Here is a 16,228-nt window from a genome sequence, read left to right as displayed (position 1 = left end):
AGTAAAAAGAACAGTGTAATTAACTCATGTAATCACCCAGCTTCAACAATGATCAACTCAGGGCCACTGATTTCATCTATAGCCCCTCACACTGCCCCTTATTTTGAAACAAATCCCAGTAAATATTTCAGTACGTTTCTCTAAGGACTTAAAAACAAAAAAACTTTAATATCATTATCATACCTAAAAACTGAACAGTAATTCCGAAATATCATCAAATATCCAGTCAGTATTCACACATCTGATTTTTTTTTTCCCAACAGTTTCTTTGATTAGGGATCCAAATAAGTTCTATACGTTGCAGTTGGTTGACAGGGCTCTTAAGCCTCGTTTAATTTAAGGGTTTCCCCTTCATCTCTTTCTATTTGTCTCCTTATAATTTATTTGTTGAAGAAACCAGGTTATTGGTCGTGTAGAGTCCCCAATCTGGGTTTTGCTGACTGTGAGCTCCTGTTGTCATTTCACAAATTCCTCTGGGCTCTGTAGTGCCTGTCATTTGCTAGGTAGATCCAGAAGTTTGATCAGATTTCGGCTGGATTTTCTTTTTTTCCCCACAACTCCTTCCTAGGTGCTGGAAACGTTTTGCCTGAAGGTAGAAATTTTGGAAGCAAAATCAGTTGTCAAGGCTAGGCAGCTAATACACATAAATTCATGGCCCAGAAGTAAGGCGACCCTGCATGACCGTGGCCATGGTGGGCCCCACTTCTGCTGGGAGGATCCCTTTCCCAGCTCAGGGTCCAGGTCCAGCCCTGCCTCCCTCAGGTGTCCTGCGTCTGCGTCTCACCTTTCCTCACTTGCACCCCTTGGCACACCACGCGGCACAGGCTGGGGCTCTGCGGGGACTCTTCCCCGGAAGTCAGCGTTTCCCTGAGACCAGATAACGTCTCTACTTCTAGCTAGTTGGTGATGAGGGATCAGCATTTTCTAACAGCCATGCTATGACACAGAGCATTTGCTCAGAGTGACATCTAGTGGCTTTAAAAATATCATTTATTGACGTGTAGGGGCCCTTTTTTAAAGGAACATCAAACTGTAGTTTGGTTTATTTGTATTTTTTTAATTACAAAAGTATCTCATGATCATGGGACTTCCCTGGTGGTCCAGTGGTTAAGGCTTCGCGCTCCCAATGCAGAGGGCCCGGGTTCGATCCCTGGTCAGGGAATTAGATCCTGCATGCTCCAACGAAGATCCAGTGCACTGCAACTAAGACCCGGCACAGCCAAATAAATAAATTAAGTATTTTTTAAAAAAGTATCTCATGATCATAAGAAAAACATTAAAGGATACTGAATAATAATAGCCTTGCCAATTAGATTTTTTCCCAGAATTTCACCGAAAACTCTGATGGTGCACTATATGAACAGAAAGTGAAAGTCCCACATAAGTGCACACCCCAGGAGTAACCACAGCTAATGGTCGATAATTCTCTTTAATGACTGCATAGTGTTTCATAAATTTTTTTTTTTACCCCATCCTTCATTAATGGACTTTGGGGTAGCTTCTAATTTTTTTTTGCTATTACAAGCAATGCTGCCAAGAACATCTGTGTACATGTGATTTTGGTACTCTTGAGAGTGTTTCTGAAAATAGTCATCCAGAAGTGGAAATACTGGGTCAAAGAGAATGAGCATTTTTTGCACCAATTTACACCTCTACCGACAATGTATGAGGGTACCTTTCCCCATGTGCTCGAAACACCAGCATATTATCATTTACATAAAAATCTGTGTAGCTTGTTTTTATCTTTCTGTTAAAAAAAAAAAGGATTTTTTTTTGTTGCCATGACTAGGTTGGGTTCTGTGTGATACAGTTTTGTTAATCTTCCCAGAAACACTTGTAGGAATTTGTATCCTAGTGGTGGATTCCAACCTAGAAACAAGGAAATTTTTGACCCTTATTAATATTCATTAACTCAAATGATATTTGTGGAGTGTCTGGCCAGTTGCTGGAGACACAATGTGAATAGGGTATGAAACCTGCCCTCAGTTACTAGGGAGCTGGTGGAGCTCACACATAAGCTGATCACTGTGAGTGTGCGAGTTGGGATTTAGTGGAAGGAACCCAAGGAAAGCTGGATGGAGGAGAAGATGGGTTCCCAGAAGGCCTCACACAGGAGAAGGCATTTGAGCTGGGTTTTAAAGAATGAGGCTAGGCCAACAGGTGGGGAGAGTTGGGTGGGACACATGCAATTCAGGATCAGGGAACCAGTATGTGAAAGGTAGGGTATACCTGGGGGAACCATAGGAAAACACAAGTGGCTAGAAAATGTTTGGAAGAAGCTCAGATTTGAGACTGTAGAGATGGGCACAGGCTGGATCATACAGTCTGGACTTTGTCTGCAAGTCTGATGTTTCTCAAACTCTGGATCTCTTATTTTATTTTTATTATTATTTTTTAATGTTTTGACCACACCTACGGAATGTGGGATCTTAGTTCTCTGACCAGGGATGGAACCCACGCCCCCTGCATTGGAAGCACAGAGTCTTAACCGCTGGACTGCCAGGGAAGTCCCTGGACTCTCTTATTTTAAAAGAAAACATTACCTCAATGCTGTAATTGAAAAATCAGTATCCTTTGCCATAAACGTAAGATACCGTAAAAACAACTTTAGTAAAAAAGAAAAAAAATCCAAGTGAATACATTTGAAATAGTTAAAATTAAAATATAATAATGAATCTAATGTTTACAAAAAATGAACACCTAAAATTATCTTCAGCTGGGAAAAAAATAAAATGATTTATAATTGGTCAGTAATAGAGATTCAGCAATGTATCCTTTAGTTTCAGACCAAGAAGAGGGTTCTGTCAAGACAATTCTGTGTTTCTGATTTTGTGTTTATTAGCCCCCAGAATCAACACACCTGTGTGGGTGTTTATGGCCCCCGCCTCCTAAAGAGCAGGACGGCAGGGAGCTCAGATGACCTCCCAGATCCCATAGCTGGGAATCAAAATCCATGTCTTCTGACTCCAGACCCTCACACCAGGCTGATGTTTGATACAAGGGAAAACTTTCTAAAACATACATCTCTCTGAAAACAGAACTAAGCTGCCTCTGAGAGCAGTGACCTCCTGCCTGGAGCAGGCCAGCACACACCTGCCTGAGAAGTGTTTTTTGTTTTTTTTTAAATTAATTAATTAATTTATTTATTTGTGGCTGTGTTGGGTCTTCATTTCTGTGCGAGGGCTTTCTCTAGTTGTGGCAAGCGGGGGCCACTCTTCATCACGGTGCGCGGGCCTCTCACTATCGCGGCCTCTCTTGTTGCGGAGCACAGGCTCCAGACGCGCAGGCTCAGTAGTTGTGGCTCACTGGCCTAGTTGCTGGGATCCTCCCAGACCAGGGCTCGAACCTGTGTCCCCTGCATTGGCAGGCAGATTCTCAACCACTGTGCCACCAGGGAAGCTCCTGAGAAGTGGTTTTGAGGTTATGCTTAGTGTCTGAAGTCTGTGCCTGGGAAATATTTCAAGATACTAACCCAAAGATTGGGCTTCCCTGGTGGCGCAGTGGTTGAGAGTCCGCCTGCCGGTGCAGGGGAAACGGGTTCGTGCCCCGGTCTGGGAGGATCCCACATGCCGCGGAGCGGCTGGGCCCGTGAGCCATGGCCGCTGGGCCTGTGCGTCCGGAGCCTGTGCTCCGCAATGGGAGAGGCCACAGCAGTGAGAGGCCCACATACCGCAAAAAAAAAAAAAAAAAAAACAAACTAACCCAAAGATTAAGAAATTTATGACTTTGTTTTAATCATTAAAACATGGGTAAAAGGAGGTTTTGAGTTCTACAGAAATAAACATTCAAATTTGAAGCAACGATTGTTAGAGATTTATGGAACCCTAATTATAACTGCTTGTGAGTTCTCTGTCCAGCAGCAGTAGTAATTGCTTAGAAAACAAACCTCCAAAATATTTATAACTTGAAGATATGTCAAAAATCCCGCAATAGGAAAAGACTGTTAGTATATTGTTAGAAAATAGTGTTTCTGGGAAGTATGAGCCCTTCCTGACACTATCCTTCATGGACTAACACGGTGAAACTTTAATTTCTGGGATTGTCAAATGTCTTGGGTTACCTATTGCTGGATAACCAATTAGCCCAAAAGTTAGTGGCTTTAAACAACAATAACTATTTATTATATTTCACAATTCTGTGGATTAACTGAGCTCAGCTGGGTGGTTCTTCTGCTCCATGTGTTATCAGCTGTGGCTGCCATTAGCTGGCCTGGAACATTCAGCAAACCTAACTTTGTTCAATTATAGGTATGTTCCTTGTGGTCTTTGCCTGTATAGTATTGACAGCATGAAAAGTTTATTGATATGGTTTCAAATTCCCCATTTATACTAACCTTTAAGAACTACCATTTGTCAACTTTTGGTATAGTATCAAAGAAGAATATCCACAGTTATCTGAAAAGGCTATTAAAACAGTCCATCCTTTTTCAACTAGCAATATATATCCGTATGAGGCTAGATCTTTTCATATACTTCAGCCAACAAAACATTTCATGGCAGATTGACTGTAGAAACAGTTATGAGAATCCAGCTGTCTTCAATTAAGCCAGATATTAAAGAGATTTGGAAATATGTAAAAATGCCATGCTTTTCATGGAATTTTGTTTGTTGTATGGATATATAATTAATCTTCTTTAAAATATGTTATTTATTATCAATTTGGTTTTGATAATGTACTGTGGTTAAGTAAGATGTCACCACTGAGGGAAGGTGGGTGATGGAAACCTGGGATCTCTTGGCATTATTTTTCAACTTCTTCTGAGTCTCTAATTATTGCAAAATAAAAAGTTTAAAAATATGTTATTTGTGTTAACATATAAGTATAGTTTTTATTTTAAAATGATTGATAAGTAAAATATTTCTCAGTTTCAATTTCTAATACAGTAAACATACATAAGCAAAAGCTCTTTGGGATCTTCAATCATTTTTAACAGCATAAAGGGATCCTGTGATCAAAAACTTTGAGAATCACTGAAATATAAGTAAGGGAGGAAGTGGGGAGACTGGTGAGAAATCATATGGTTTAGACTAGGGAGGTAGCAGTGGAGGAGTAAGAAGGGGTTCAATTCTGGACGTGTTTTGAAGGTAGAGTCAACAAGATTTGCTGAAGGATCAGTTGTGGGAAACAAAAACAGAGGTGTGTGTTTTTGTTTGTCTTTTGCATAAGAAACTGGTGGAATGAAACTGACATTTAATCAGCTAGGAAAGATCATAAGAGGAATAGATTTTGGGGGGAATATATTATTTTGGAAATGTTTTGAGATGCCCATTAAATATCCAAGTGAAGTATATATGTTCAATCTGACACAAGGCTTTCTTGTGTCTGGTAACACTATTTGGGGTTATTTGGCAGTTTCCTCATCTAAATCTGAAAATGTTAGGTTTCTGAATTGGCCTCTCATATTTATAGTTACACTAGTACAAGTAACAGTTAATGTCTTACCAAATAATCACCCTTCCCTATTGCAGGGTAAACCAATTAGATATGCAGTATTGGAGCCTGCTGCGTGTTAGAATCACCTGGGGAGCCTTTAAAACATTCTGATAGCGTGGCCTCTTACTCAGAGATTTTGATTTAATTGTTCTGGAGTGGGGTCACAGGCATCCTATGTTTTAAAAGCTCCTCAGATGATTTTAATGAGCAGTTAAGGCTAAATTACTGGATTAGAGTCATGATTTTGCTATTTCTTCCTAGAGCAATTTAAAAATTCCTTTTAAATTAAAACTCCCTTGAAACCAACCCCCTATTAATTCCCTATGCGAATTGATAAAGGAAATTTTCTCTGAGCCTTGAGTGTGCAAATAGGACTTGCCCACAGAACGCAGAGCCTGAAGGGTGTAAACAGTAGTGAGGGCCCCTGAAGGAGCCAGAGCAACTGCTTCCCAGAAAACTGACTAGAGTGAGAAGGGCCTGATGTGAACCTGTGACTATGCTATCTAGACTCAAGGAAGGAACTCGGAGTTCAGCCGTTGACACTCCAAGCCCCACTACAACCAATCAATCCTGAACTGACAAGCCAAGGACTTGTTTAAACTGACCCATCATGTTACCTTGTGAAGCTTTGTGGCTTCTGCCTTTATAAGCCCCACCCATGCCTTTGGTTGGAGAGATGGTATTCAGGGGCTCCTCTCCAAAATATGTATCTATACACAGTAACCCCCCAGGGCTCTAACTCATCCTCTCTGAGTTATTTTGAAGCCTCAGAGTCCTTGTTTACGTTTAATCACAAAGAAGGGGCAGGGGGAAAACAACACATACTTCATTTGCTGAGTTTTAACTGTTTTCACAAAATGTCAGACAGATATGAATGTGAATTCATTAGTACACTTGGTCTCTCAGTTAATGAATCAGGCAAGGTAAACACATGGATCATATGTATTCACTAAAATATCTGAACTTTTCTCCAGATTGTACTCACTGATAGAAATCCAGACTTTTCTGGAGTAATGGAATAAGAAAATGAAAAGTTTTCCAGGAAGCACAGTGTGTTGGTTGTCTATGCTGTGAAACAATGCTGTGAAACAAATAACCACAAACGGAGTGGATTAAAACAACACACATTTATTATCTCACAGTTTCTGTGGGTCAGTAGTCTGGGCACAGCTTTACTGGATCTTCAGCTCAGGGTCTCACAAGCCTGCAGTCAAGGTGTTGGCCAGGAGGCCTTCTCACCGGGAGGCTCAACTACATCTGGAAGAAGCTGCTTCCAAGCTAAGTCAGGCTGTTTGCAAAATTTATTTCCTTGTATGAGTGAAGGCCCTGGCTTCTCATAGCCATCAGTTGGAAGCTGTCTGCAGATCCTAAAGGACACCCAAAGTTCCTTGCCATGTGGGTTCCCTCAACATGGCTGCTTGTTTCCACAAGCCAGCAAAGAGAATATCCTGTTCCACTCTACTAACATGGGATTTTATATAATGTAATATAATCACAGGAGTAACACCCCATCACCTTTGCCGTATTCTATTGCTCAAAAGCAAGTCACAGGACCTGCCTGCAACACATGGAGAGGGGAAACACACAAAGGTGTGGCCACCAGGAGGCAGGATATCACTGGGGGCCGGGGTCACCTCAGGGTGTGTTTGCCAAACAAGAAAAGAGGGCAGGAGAAACAGGGATTGTTTATAGTCAAACCAAACAAAACAAACCTAGTTTGTCCTGAAAAAACTGGAAAGGACAGTGGATGGAGCCAGGGATCAAAGGTTCTGGTCTTGGTTGTGTCATTAACTAGATTACATATCCATCTGGACCTCAATTTCCTTACTTTACAAATGAGGTAGGGCAGATGCTAATCAAAGAAATGCATATTAAAATAGCAAGGAAGCACCATTGTTCACCTTTAGCAAAAATTAGAAATGACTGTACTCCAAGCTCGTGAGTTTTTAGTGAAACAACTATGCTCCGTCCTGGAAAGCAATCTGTCATTAAAATGTTCACACCTGTGATGATTACTGTTATGTGTCAATTTGGCCATGGGGTGCCAAGATATTTGGTTAAATATTATTTCTGGGTATATCTGTGAGGGTGCTTCTGGATGAGATTAACATCTGAATCAGTAGACCGAATAAAGCAGCTTGGCCTCCCCAATGTGGGTGGGCCTCATCCAACTCATTTAAGTCCTGAATAGAATAAAAGGCTGAGCTCTTTGACAGGCTCCCAGACGCCCCAGCGCCCCGTGACCCTGCCACCGGGTCCGCAGGCCAGTCCAGTCCCTGGGATATGCTAGGTGGGCAGCCTTGGCTCTGGCCCACCAAGAAAGGCCCGGTAACGTTGACCCGGCTCCGGGTTCAAATCTGCCTCCTCCACTGGCTGGCCCTGTGACCTTGGGCTGGGCCCCTCGCCCGAGTCCAGGTGACTCATTGGGACGAGAATGACCCTCCTCGTGGGCTAGGCGGTTCCGGAGGGCACCTGGAAAGCGCTGGCCTGGGCTGCCGTCAGGTGGGGGACCGCCTTGGGTGCTGGGGCTACCACAAACCGGCAGACCTTGATGTTAGCTTAGAACCCCTGGCCCGGAGGTGCCCTTCCGAGCTCGCCTTCTCCCTGAGGTCCTGTGCAGCCATCGCCCAGCCTCCCGGTTCCTTGCATGGTCCCAGAGAGGTCCAGCCATTTCTCACGACCTTGCAATCACCCCTCTGCACAGGCCATGAACCCCGTCAGACACTCCCGGGCCTTCCAGTGGGGCCGCTCCATCTGGACCCTCCTTCCTGGGCCCCTTGCCCATCATCAGCAAGCCCCAGAGCACAGGGTGATACAGTCAAGAGTCCCTCTGGTGCCTGGGAACAGGAGCAGCCTCTCTGAGGAGATGAGTTGAATGACAGCCAATCACCATCAGAGCAAAGGACTTTCAGCAGTGCGAGACTCAAGCAGGGGAAAGCTCAGCATGTCCCAGGAGCCAACAAAAGCAAGCCTCTCTACACTTGGATTCATCGTGTTTCAAGTACTCAGCAGCCACATGTGGCTCATGGCAACCGTATTAGACAGCAACTATAATTTTTTACTCAGAAACAAAAATATTATGCAAGAATGAAGATAGTGGAGTAGAAGGACGTGCTCTCACTCCCTCTTGTGAGAACACCAGAATCACAGCTAGCTGATGGACAGTCATCGACAGGAGGACACTGGAACTCACCAAAAAAGATACCCCACATCCAAAGACAAAGGAGAAGCCACAATGAGACGGTAGGAGGGGCGCAATCACAATAAAATCAAATCCCATGACTGCTGGGTGGGTGACTCGCAGACTGGAGAACACTTATACCACAGAAGTCCACTCACTGGAGTGAAGGTTCTGAGCCCCACGTCAGGCTTCCCAACCTGGGGTTCTGGCAATGGGAGGAGGAATTCCTAGAGAATCAGTCTTTGAAGGCTAGTGGGATTTGATTGCAGGACTTCAACAGGACTGGGGAAAACAGAGACTCCACTCTTGGAGGGCACACACAAAGTAGTGTGCGCATCAGGACACAGGGGAAGGAGCAGTGACCCCAGGGGTGACTGAACCAGACCTACCTGCTAGTGTGGGAGGGGCTCCTGCAGAGGTGTGGCGTGGCTGTGGCTCACTGTGGGGACAAGGACACTGGCAGCAGAAGATCCGGGAAGTACACCTTTGCGTGAGCCCTCCCAGAGTCTGACATCAGCCCCACCAAAGAGCCCAGGTAGGCTCCAGTGCTGGGTTGCCTCAGGCCAAACCACCAACAGGGAGGGAACCCAGCCCCACCATCAGCAGTCAAGCAGATTAAAGTTTTACTGAGCTCTGCCCACCAGAGCAACAGTCAGCTCTACCCACCACCAGTCCTTCCCATCAGGAAACTTGTACAAGTCTCTTAGATGGCCGCATCCACCAGAGGGCAGACAGCAGAAGCAAGAGGAACTGCAATCCTGCAGCCTGTGGGAAAAAGCCACATTCACAGAAAGATAGACAAGATGAAAAGGCAGAGGGCTATGTACCAGATGGAGGAACAAGATAAAACCCCAGAAAAACAACTAAATGAAGTGGAGATAGGCAAACTTCCAGAAAAAGAATAGAGAATAATGATAGTGAAGATGATCCAGGACCTGGGAAAAAGAATGGAGGCAAAGATCGAGAAGGTGCAAGAAATGTTTAATAAAGCCCTAGAAGGATTAAAGAACAAACAGAGATGAACAATTCAATAACTAAAATGAAAACTACACTAGAAGGAATCAATAGCAGAATAACTGAGGCAGAAGAATGGATAAGTGACCTGGAAAACAGAATGGTGGAATGCACTGCTGCAGAACAGAATAAAGAAAAAAGAATGAAAAGAAATGAAGACAGCCTAAGAGACCTCTGGGACAACATTAAAAACAACAACATTCGCATTATAGGGGTCCCAGAAGGAGAAGAGACAGAGAAAGGACCAGAGAAAATACTTGAAGAGATTATAGTCAAAAACTTCCCTAACATGGGAAAGGAAATAGCCACCCAAGTCCAGGAAGTGCAGAGAGTCACATACAGGATGAACCCAAGGAGAAACACGCCGAGACACATAGTAATCAAATTGGCAAAAGTTAAAGACAAAGAAAAATTATTGAAAGCAGCAAGGCAAAAATGACAAATAACATACAAGGGAACTCCCATAAGATTAACAGCTGATTTCTCAGCAGAAACTCTACAAGCCAGAAGGGAGTGGCATGATATGCTTAAAGTGATGAAAGGGAAGAACCTACAACCAAGATTACTCTACCCAGCAAGGATGTCATTCAAATTCGATGGAGAAATCAAAAGCTTTACAGACAAGCAAAAGCTAAGAGAATTAAGCACCACCAAACCAGCTCTACAACAATGCTAAAGGAACTTCTCTAAGTGGGAAACACAAGAGAAGAAAAAGACTTACAAAAACAAACCCAAAAGAATTAAGTAAATGGTCATAGGAACATACATATCGATAATTACTTTAAACGTGAATGGATTAAATGCTCCAACCAAAAGACACAGGCTTGCTGAATGGATACAAAAACAAGACCTGTATATATGCTGTCTACAAGAGACCCACTTCAGACCTAGGGACACATACAGACTGAAAGTGAGGGGATGGAAAAAGGTATTCCATGCAAATGGAAATCAAAAGGAAGCTGGAGTAGCAATACTCATATCAGATAAAATAGACATTAAAATAAAGAATTAAAATAAAGAATGTTACAAGAGACAAGGAAGGACACTGCATAATGATCAAGGAATCAATCCAAGAAGAAGATATAACAATTATAAATATATATGCACCCAACATAGGAGCACCTCAATACATAAGGCAACTGCTAACAGCTCTAAAAGAGGAAATCGACAGTAACCCAGTAATAGTGGGGGACTTTAACACCTCACTTACACCAATGGACAGATCATCCAAACAGAAAATTAATAAGGAAACAGAAGCTTTAAATGACACAAGAGACCAGATAGATTTAATTGATTTTTATAGGACATTCCATCCCAAAACAGCAGATTACACTTTCTTCTCACGGGCGCATGGAACATTCTCCATGATAGATCACATCTTGGGTCACAAATCAGGCCTCAGTAAATTTAAGAAAACTGAAATCATATCAAGCATCTTTTCTGACCACAACGCTATAAGATGAGAAATGAATTACAGGGAAAAAAATATAAAAAACACAAACACATGGAGGCTAGACTATACTACCCAAAGCAATCTGCAGATTCAATGCAATCCCTATCATATTACCAATGGCATTTTTTACGGAACTAGAACAAAAAAATCTTAAAATTTTATGGAGACACATAAGACCCCAAATAGCCAAAGCAGTCTTGAGGGAAAAAAACAGAGCTGGAGGAATAAGACTCCTTGACTTCAGACTATACTACAAAGCTACAGTCATCAAGACAATATGGTACTGGTACAAAAACAGAAACATAGATCAATGGAACAAGATAGAAAGCTGAGAGATAAACCCACACACCTATGGTCAACTAATCTATGACAAAGGAGGCAAGGATATACAATGGGGAAAAGACAGTCTCTTCAATAAGTGGTGCTGGGAAAACTGGACAGCTACATGTAAAAGAATGCAATTAGAACACTCCCTAACACCATACACAAAAATAAACTCAAAATTGTTTCGAGACCTAAATATAAGACCAGACACTATAAAACTCTTAGAGGAAAACACAGGAAGAACACTCTTGGACATAAATCAGAGCAAGATCTTTTTTGATCCACCTCCTAGAGTAATGGAAATAAAAACAAAAATAAACAAATGGGACCTAATGAAGCTTCCAAGCTTTTGCACAGCAAAGGAAACCATAAACAAGACAAAAAGACAACCCTCAGAATGGGAGAAAATATTTGCAAATGAAGCAACGGACAAAGGATTAATCTCCAAAATATATAAACAGCTCATGCAGCTCAATATTGAAAAAACAACCCAATCCAAAAATGGGCAGAAGACCTAAATAGACATTTCTCCAAAGAAGACATACAGGTGGCCAAGAAGCACATGAAAAGCTGCTCAACATGACTATTAGAGAAATGCAAATCAAAACTACAATGAGGTATCACCTCACACCAGTTAGAATGGGCATCATCAGAAAATCTACAAACAACCAATGCTGGAGAGGGTGTGGAGAAAAGGGAACCCTCTTGCACTGTTGGTGGGAATGTAAATGGATACAGCCACTATGGAAAACAGTAGGGAGGTTCCTTAAAAAACTAAAAATAGAACTACCATATGACCCAGCAATCCCACTACTGGGCATATACCCAGAGAAAACCATAATTCAAAAAGACACATGCACCCCAACGTTCATTGCAGCACTATTTACAATAGCCAGGTCATGGAAGCAACCTAAATGCCCATCGACAGACGAATGGATAAAGAAGATGTGGTACATATATACAATGGAATATTACTCAGCCATAAAAATGAACAAAATTGAATCATTTGTTGAGACGTGGATGGATCTAGAGACTGTCAAGCAGAGTGAAGTAAGTCAGAAAGAGAAAAACAAATATCGTCTATTAACACATGTATGTGGAACCTAGAAAAATGGTACAGATGAACTGGTTTGCAGGGCAGAAGTTGAGACACAGATATAGAGAACAAACGTATGGACACCAAGGAGGGGAGGCCGCGGGGTGTGGGAATGGTGATGTGCTGAATTGGGCAATTGGGATTGACATGTATACACTGATGTGTATAAAATTGATGACTAATAAGAACCTGCTGTATAAAAAAATAAAAGTAAAAAAAAAGCTGAGTAAGAAAAAATTCTTTCTCTCTGCTTGACAGTCTTTAAGCTGGAATATCGGTCTTCTCCTGCCTTCAGACTCAGACTGGAACCACACTATCAGCTCTCCAAGGTCTCCATCTTGCTGACTGCAGATCTTGGGACTTCTCAGCCACCATAATCACATGAGCCTTACAGTAAATCTTTTTATAGACTAATCTAACATTTGACAAAGTAATCTGACTCCTGGGAGTCTAGCCTAAGAAAATGTATACTTCAAGAGCTTTTTATGAAACAAGCTATGTGCACAAAGTTATTAACCGTAGTGTTATTCATAATAATTAAAAACTGGAAACAATACACATGTTTAACAATTGGAGCATGGCTGAATAGATTATATTGCATCTGTCTGAAATTATGCAGCCATTAAAGGAATAATCATGAAGAGTATGGAACAACACAGATGTCAATTTATAAAACAAAAGCAGAACATTAAATTATATAAACATTTTAGTTTTAACAAGAAAAAGTAAATAATGAAAAGAATCCATATGTTTGGGTCATGGGATTACACAAACAATTTTTCACAACTCTCCTTTACCAATAAGACATTATAAAAACAATAAATAAAAGTTATACAATGAAAACAATGAAGGGATTGAATTATCAGTGGTTCTTAAGTGGGATAGACTTCAGAATTTTAAAATACTTATACCTGGGTCCTACCTTGTGAAAATTCTGAAATGGGATAGGGCACCTATGTATTTAAAAATATGCAGAAACACTCTAACCTCATCCCCACCCCCCAATACACAGGTGATTTTTTTTTTATTGAAGTATATTTGATTTATAATATTGTGTTAATTTGTGCTGTACAGCAAAGTAACTCAGCTATACACATATATACATTCTTTTTTACATTATTTTCCATTACAGTTTATCCCAGGATACTGAATATAGCTCCCTGTGCTATACAATAGACCTTGTTCTTTATCAATTCTATATGTAATAGTTTGCATCTACTAACCTCAAACTCGCAGTCCATCCCTCCCCTCTCTCCCATACCCTTGGCAACCACAAGTCTGTTCTCTATATCTGTGATTCTGTTTCTGTTTCACAGATAGGTTCATTTGTGCCATATTTTAGATTCCACATATAAGTGATATCATATGGTATTTGTCTTTCTGACTTACTTCACTTAGTATGATACTCTCTAGTTGCATCCATGTTGCTGCAAATGGCATTATTTCCCTCTTCTTTATGGCTGAGTAGTATTCCATTGTATATATGTACCACATCTTCTTTATCCATTCATCTGTCAATGGACCTTTAGGTTGTTTCCATGTCTTGGCTATTGTGAATAATGCTGCTATGAACATAGGGGTGCATGTATCATTTTGAATTATAGTTTTGTCTAGATATATGCCCAGGGAGTGGGATTGCTGGATCATATGTTAATTCTATTTTTAGTTTTCTGAGGAACCTCCATACTGTTTTCCATAGTGGCTGCACCAACTTACATTCCCACCAACAGTGTAGGAGGGTTCCCTTTTCTCCACACCCTCTCCAGCATTTGTTATTTGTAGACTTGCTAAAGAACCACCTTAGCAAGCAACACTCGCTAAAGAAACTGTCTTTTTCTCATTTTATATCCTTGCCTCCTTTGTCAAAGATTAATTGACCATAGGTGTGTGGGTTTATTACTGGGGTCTCTATTCTGTCCCATTGATCCATATGTCTGTTTTTGTGCCAATACCACACTGTTTTGATTACTGTAGCTTTGTAGTATTGTTTGAAGTCTGGGAGGGTTATGCCTCCTCCTTTGTTCTTTTTTTATTTTTTAATTTTTATTTAGTTATTTATGGCTGTGTTGGGTCTTCATTGCTGCGTGACGGCTTTTCTCTAGTTGCGGCGAGCGGGGGCTACTCTTCGTTGCGGTGCGTGGGCTTCTCATTGCAGTGGCTTCTCTCATTGTGGACCAGAGGCTCTAGGAGCGTAAGCTTCAGTAGTTGTGGCATGCAGGCTCAGTAGTTGTGGCTCACGGGCTCTACAGCACAGGCTCAGTAGTTGTGGCACACGGGCTTAGTTGCTCCATGGCACGTGGGATATTCCTGGACCAGGGCTCAAACCTGGGTCCCCTGCATTGGCAGGCGGATTCTTAACCACTGCGCCACCAGGGAGGCCTCCTTTGTTCTTTTTCCTTAGGATTGCTTTGGCAATTCAGGGTCTTTATGGTTCCATATAAATTTTAGGATTATTTGTTTTAGTTCTGTGAAAAATGTCATGGGTAATTTGATACACATTAAATCTGTAGATTGCTTTGGGTAGTATGGCCATTTTAACAATATTAATTCTTCCAGGCCAAGAACATGGGATATCTTTCATTTCTTTGAATCATCTTTAATTTCCTTTACTAATGTTTTATAGTTCTCAGCATATCAGTCTTTCACCTTCTTGGTCGGGTTTATTCCTAAGTATTTTTTTTTTTTTGGTGTGATTTTAAAACGTACTGTGTATTTACATTCCTTTTCTGATATTTCATTGCTGGTGTAAAGAAATGCAACCAATTTCTGTATGTTACTCTTGTATCCTGCTACCTTGCCGAATTCACTGATCAGTTCCAGTAGGTTTTGTATGGAGTCTTTAGGGTTTTCTATATATGGTATCATGTCATCTGCATATGATGTCAATTTTACCTCTTCCCTTCCAATTTGGATACCTTTTATTTCTTTTCTGATTGCTTTGGCTATGACTTCCAATACTATGTTGAATAGAAGTGTTGAGAGTGGGCATCCTTGTCTCGTTCCAGATTTTCGTGGTAAGTCTTTCAGCTTTTCACCATTGGGTATTATATTGGCTGTGGGTTTGTCATAAATAGCTTTTATTATGTTGAGATATGTTCCTTCTATACCCATTTTGGTAAGGGTTTTTATCATGAATGAATGTTGAATTTTGTCAGATACTTCTTCTGTGTGTATTGAGATGATTATGTGGTTTTTGTCTTTTCTTTTGTTGATGTGGTGTATCACACTGATTTGCATATGTTGAACCAACCTTGTGAACTTGGGATGAATCCCACTTGGTTGTGGTGTATGATCTTTTTTACGCATTGCTGGATTCAGTTTGATAATTTTTTTTGAGAATTTTTGCATCTATATTCATCAAAGATATCGGCCTGTAATTTTCCTTTTTGGTGGTATCTCTGTCTGGTTTTGGTATCAGGATGATGGTGGCTTCATAGCATGTCTTGGGAGTGCTCCCTCCTCTTCAATCTTTTGGAAGAGTTTGAGAAGGATTGGTAAAAGTTCTTCTTTGTATGTTTGGTAGGATTCACCTGAATACACAGGTGATTCTGATGCATACTGGTAGGCAAATTCTCAGCATAAAGTTCCACAAAGCTATGGAGAATAAGGGAGATATTCCCACAGTGAGCTCAGCATTGCTTATGAGGCACCTTGGACGATGGGGACCAGACTTGCCTTAGTGTATATCTGGGCTGCTGCAGTCACTGTTATTAGTGTTTGTGGCTCG

At 41.3% G+C, this 16,228-nt stretch overlaps 1 pseudogene across 1 annotated transcript in view; it reads right to left on the bottom strand.

Annotated features, from left to right (window-relative positions):
* Positions 1–7,857, bottom strand: part of LOC309798639 (poly(A) polymerase alpha-like) — a 32,349-nt pseudogene extending 24,492 nt beyond the window's left edge. Inside the window, exon 1 of the transcript in view lies at positions 7,749–7,857. The product of the transcript in view is annotated as a poly(A) polymerase alpha-like (transcript). The remainder of the gene's footprint in view (positions 1–7,748) is intronic.
* Between the last annotated feature and the right edge of the window lie 8,371 nt (positions 7,858–16,228).

This window comes from Mesoplodon mirus, assembly GCF_964341445.2.
Source record: "Mesoplodon mirus genome assembly, chromosome: 2".
NCBI classification, from domain to species: Eukaryota; Metazoa; Chordata; class Mammalia; order Artiodactyla; family Ziphiidae; genus Mesoplodon; species Mesoplodon mirus.
Note: the sequence above shows the minus strand (reverse complement) of the source record. Positions and strands in the feature narration are given on the sequence as shown.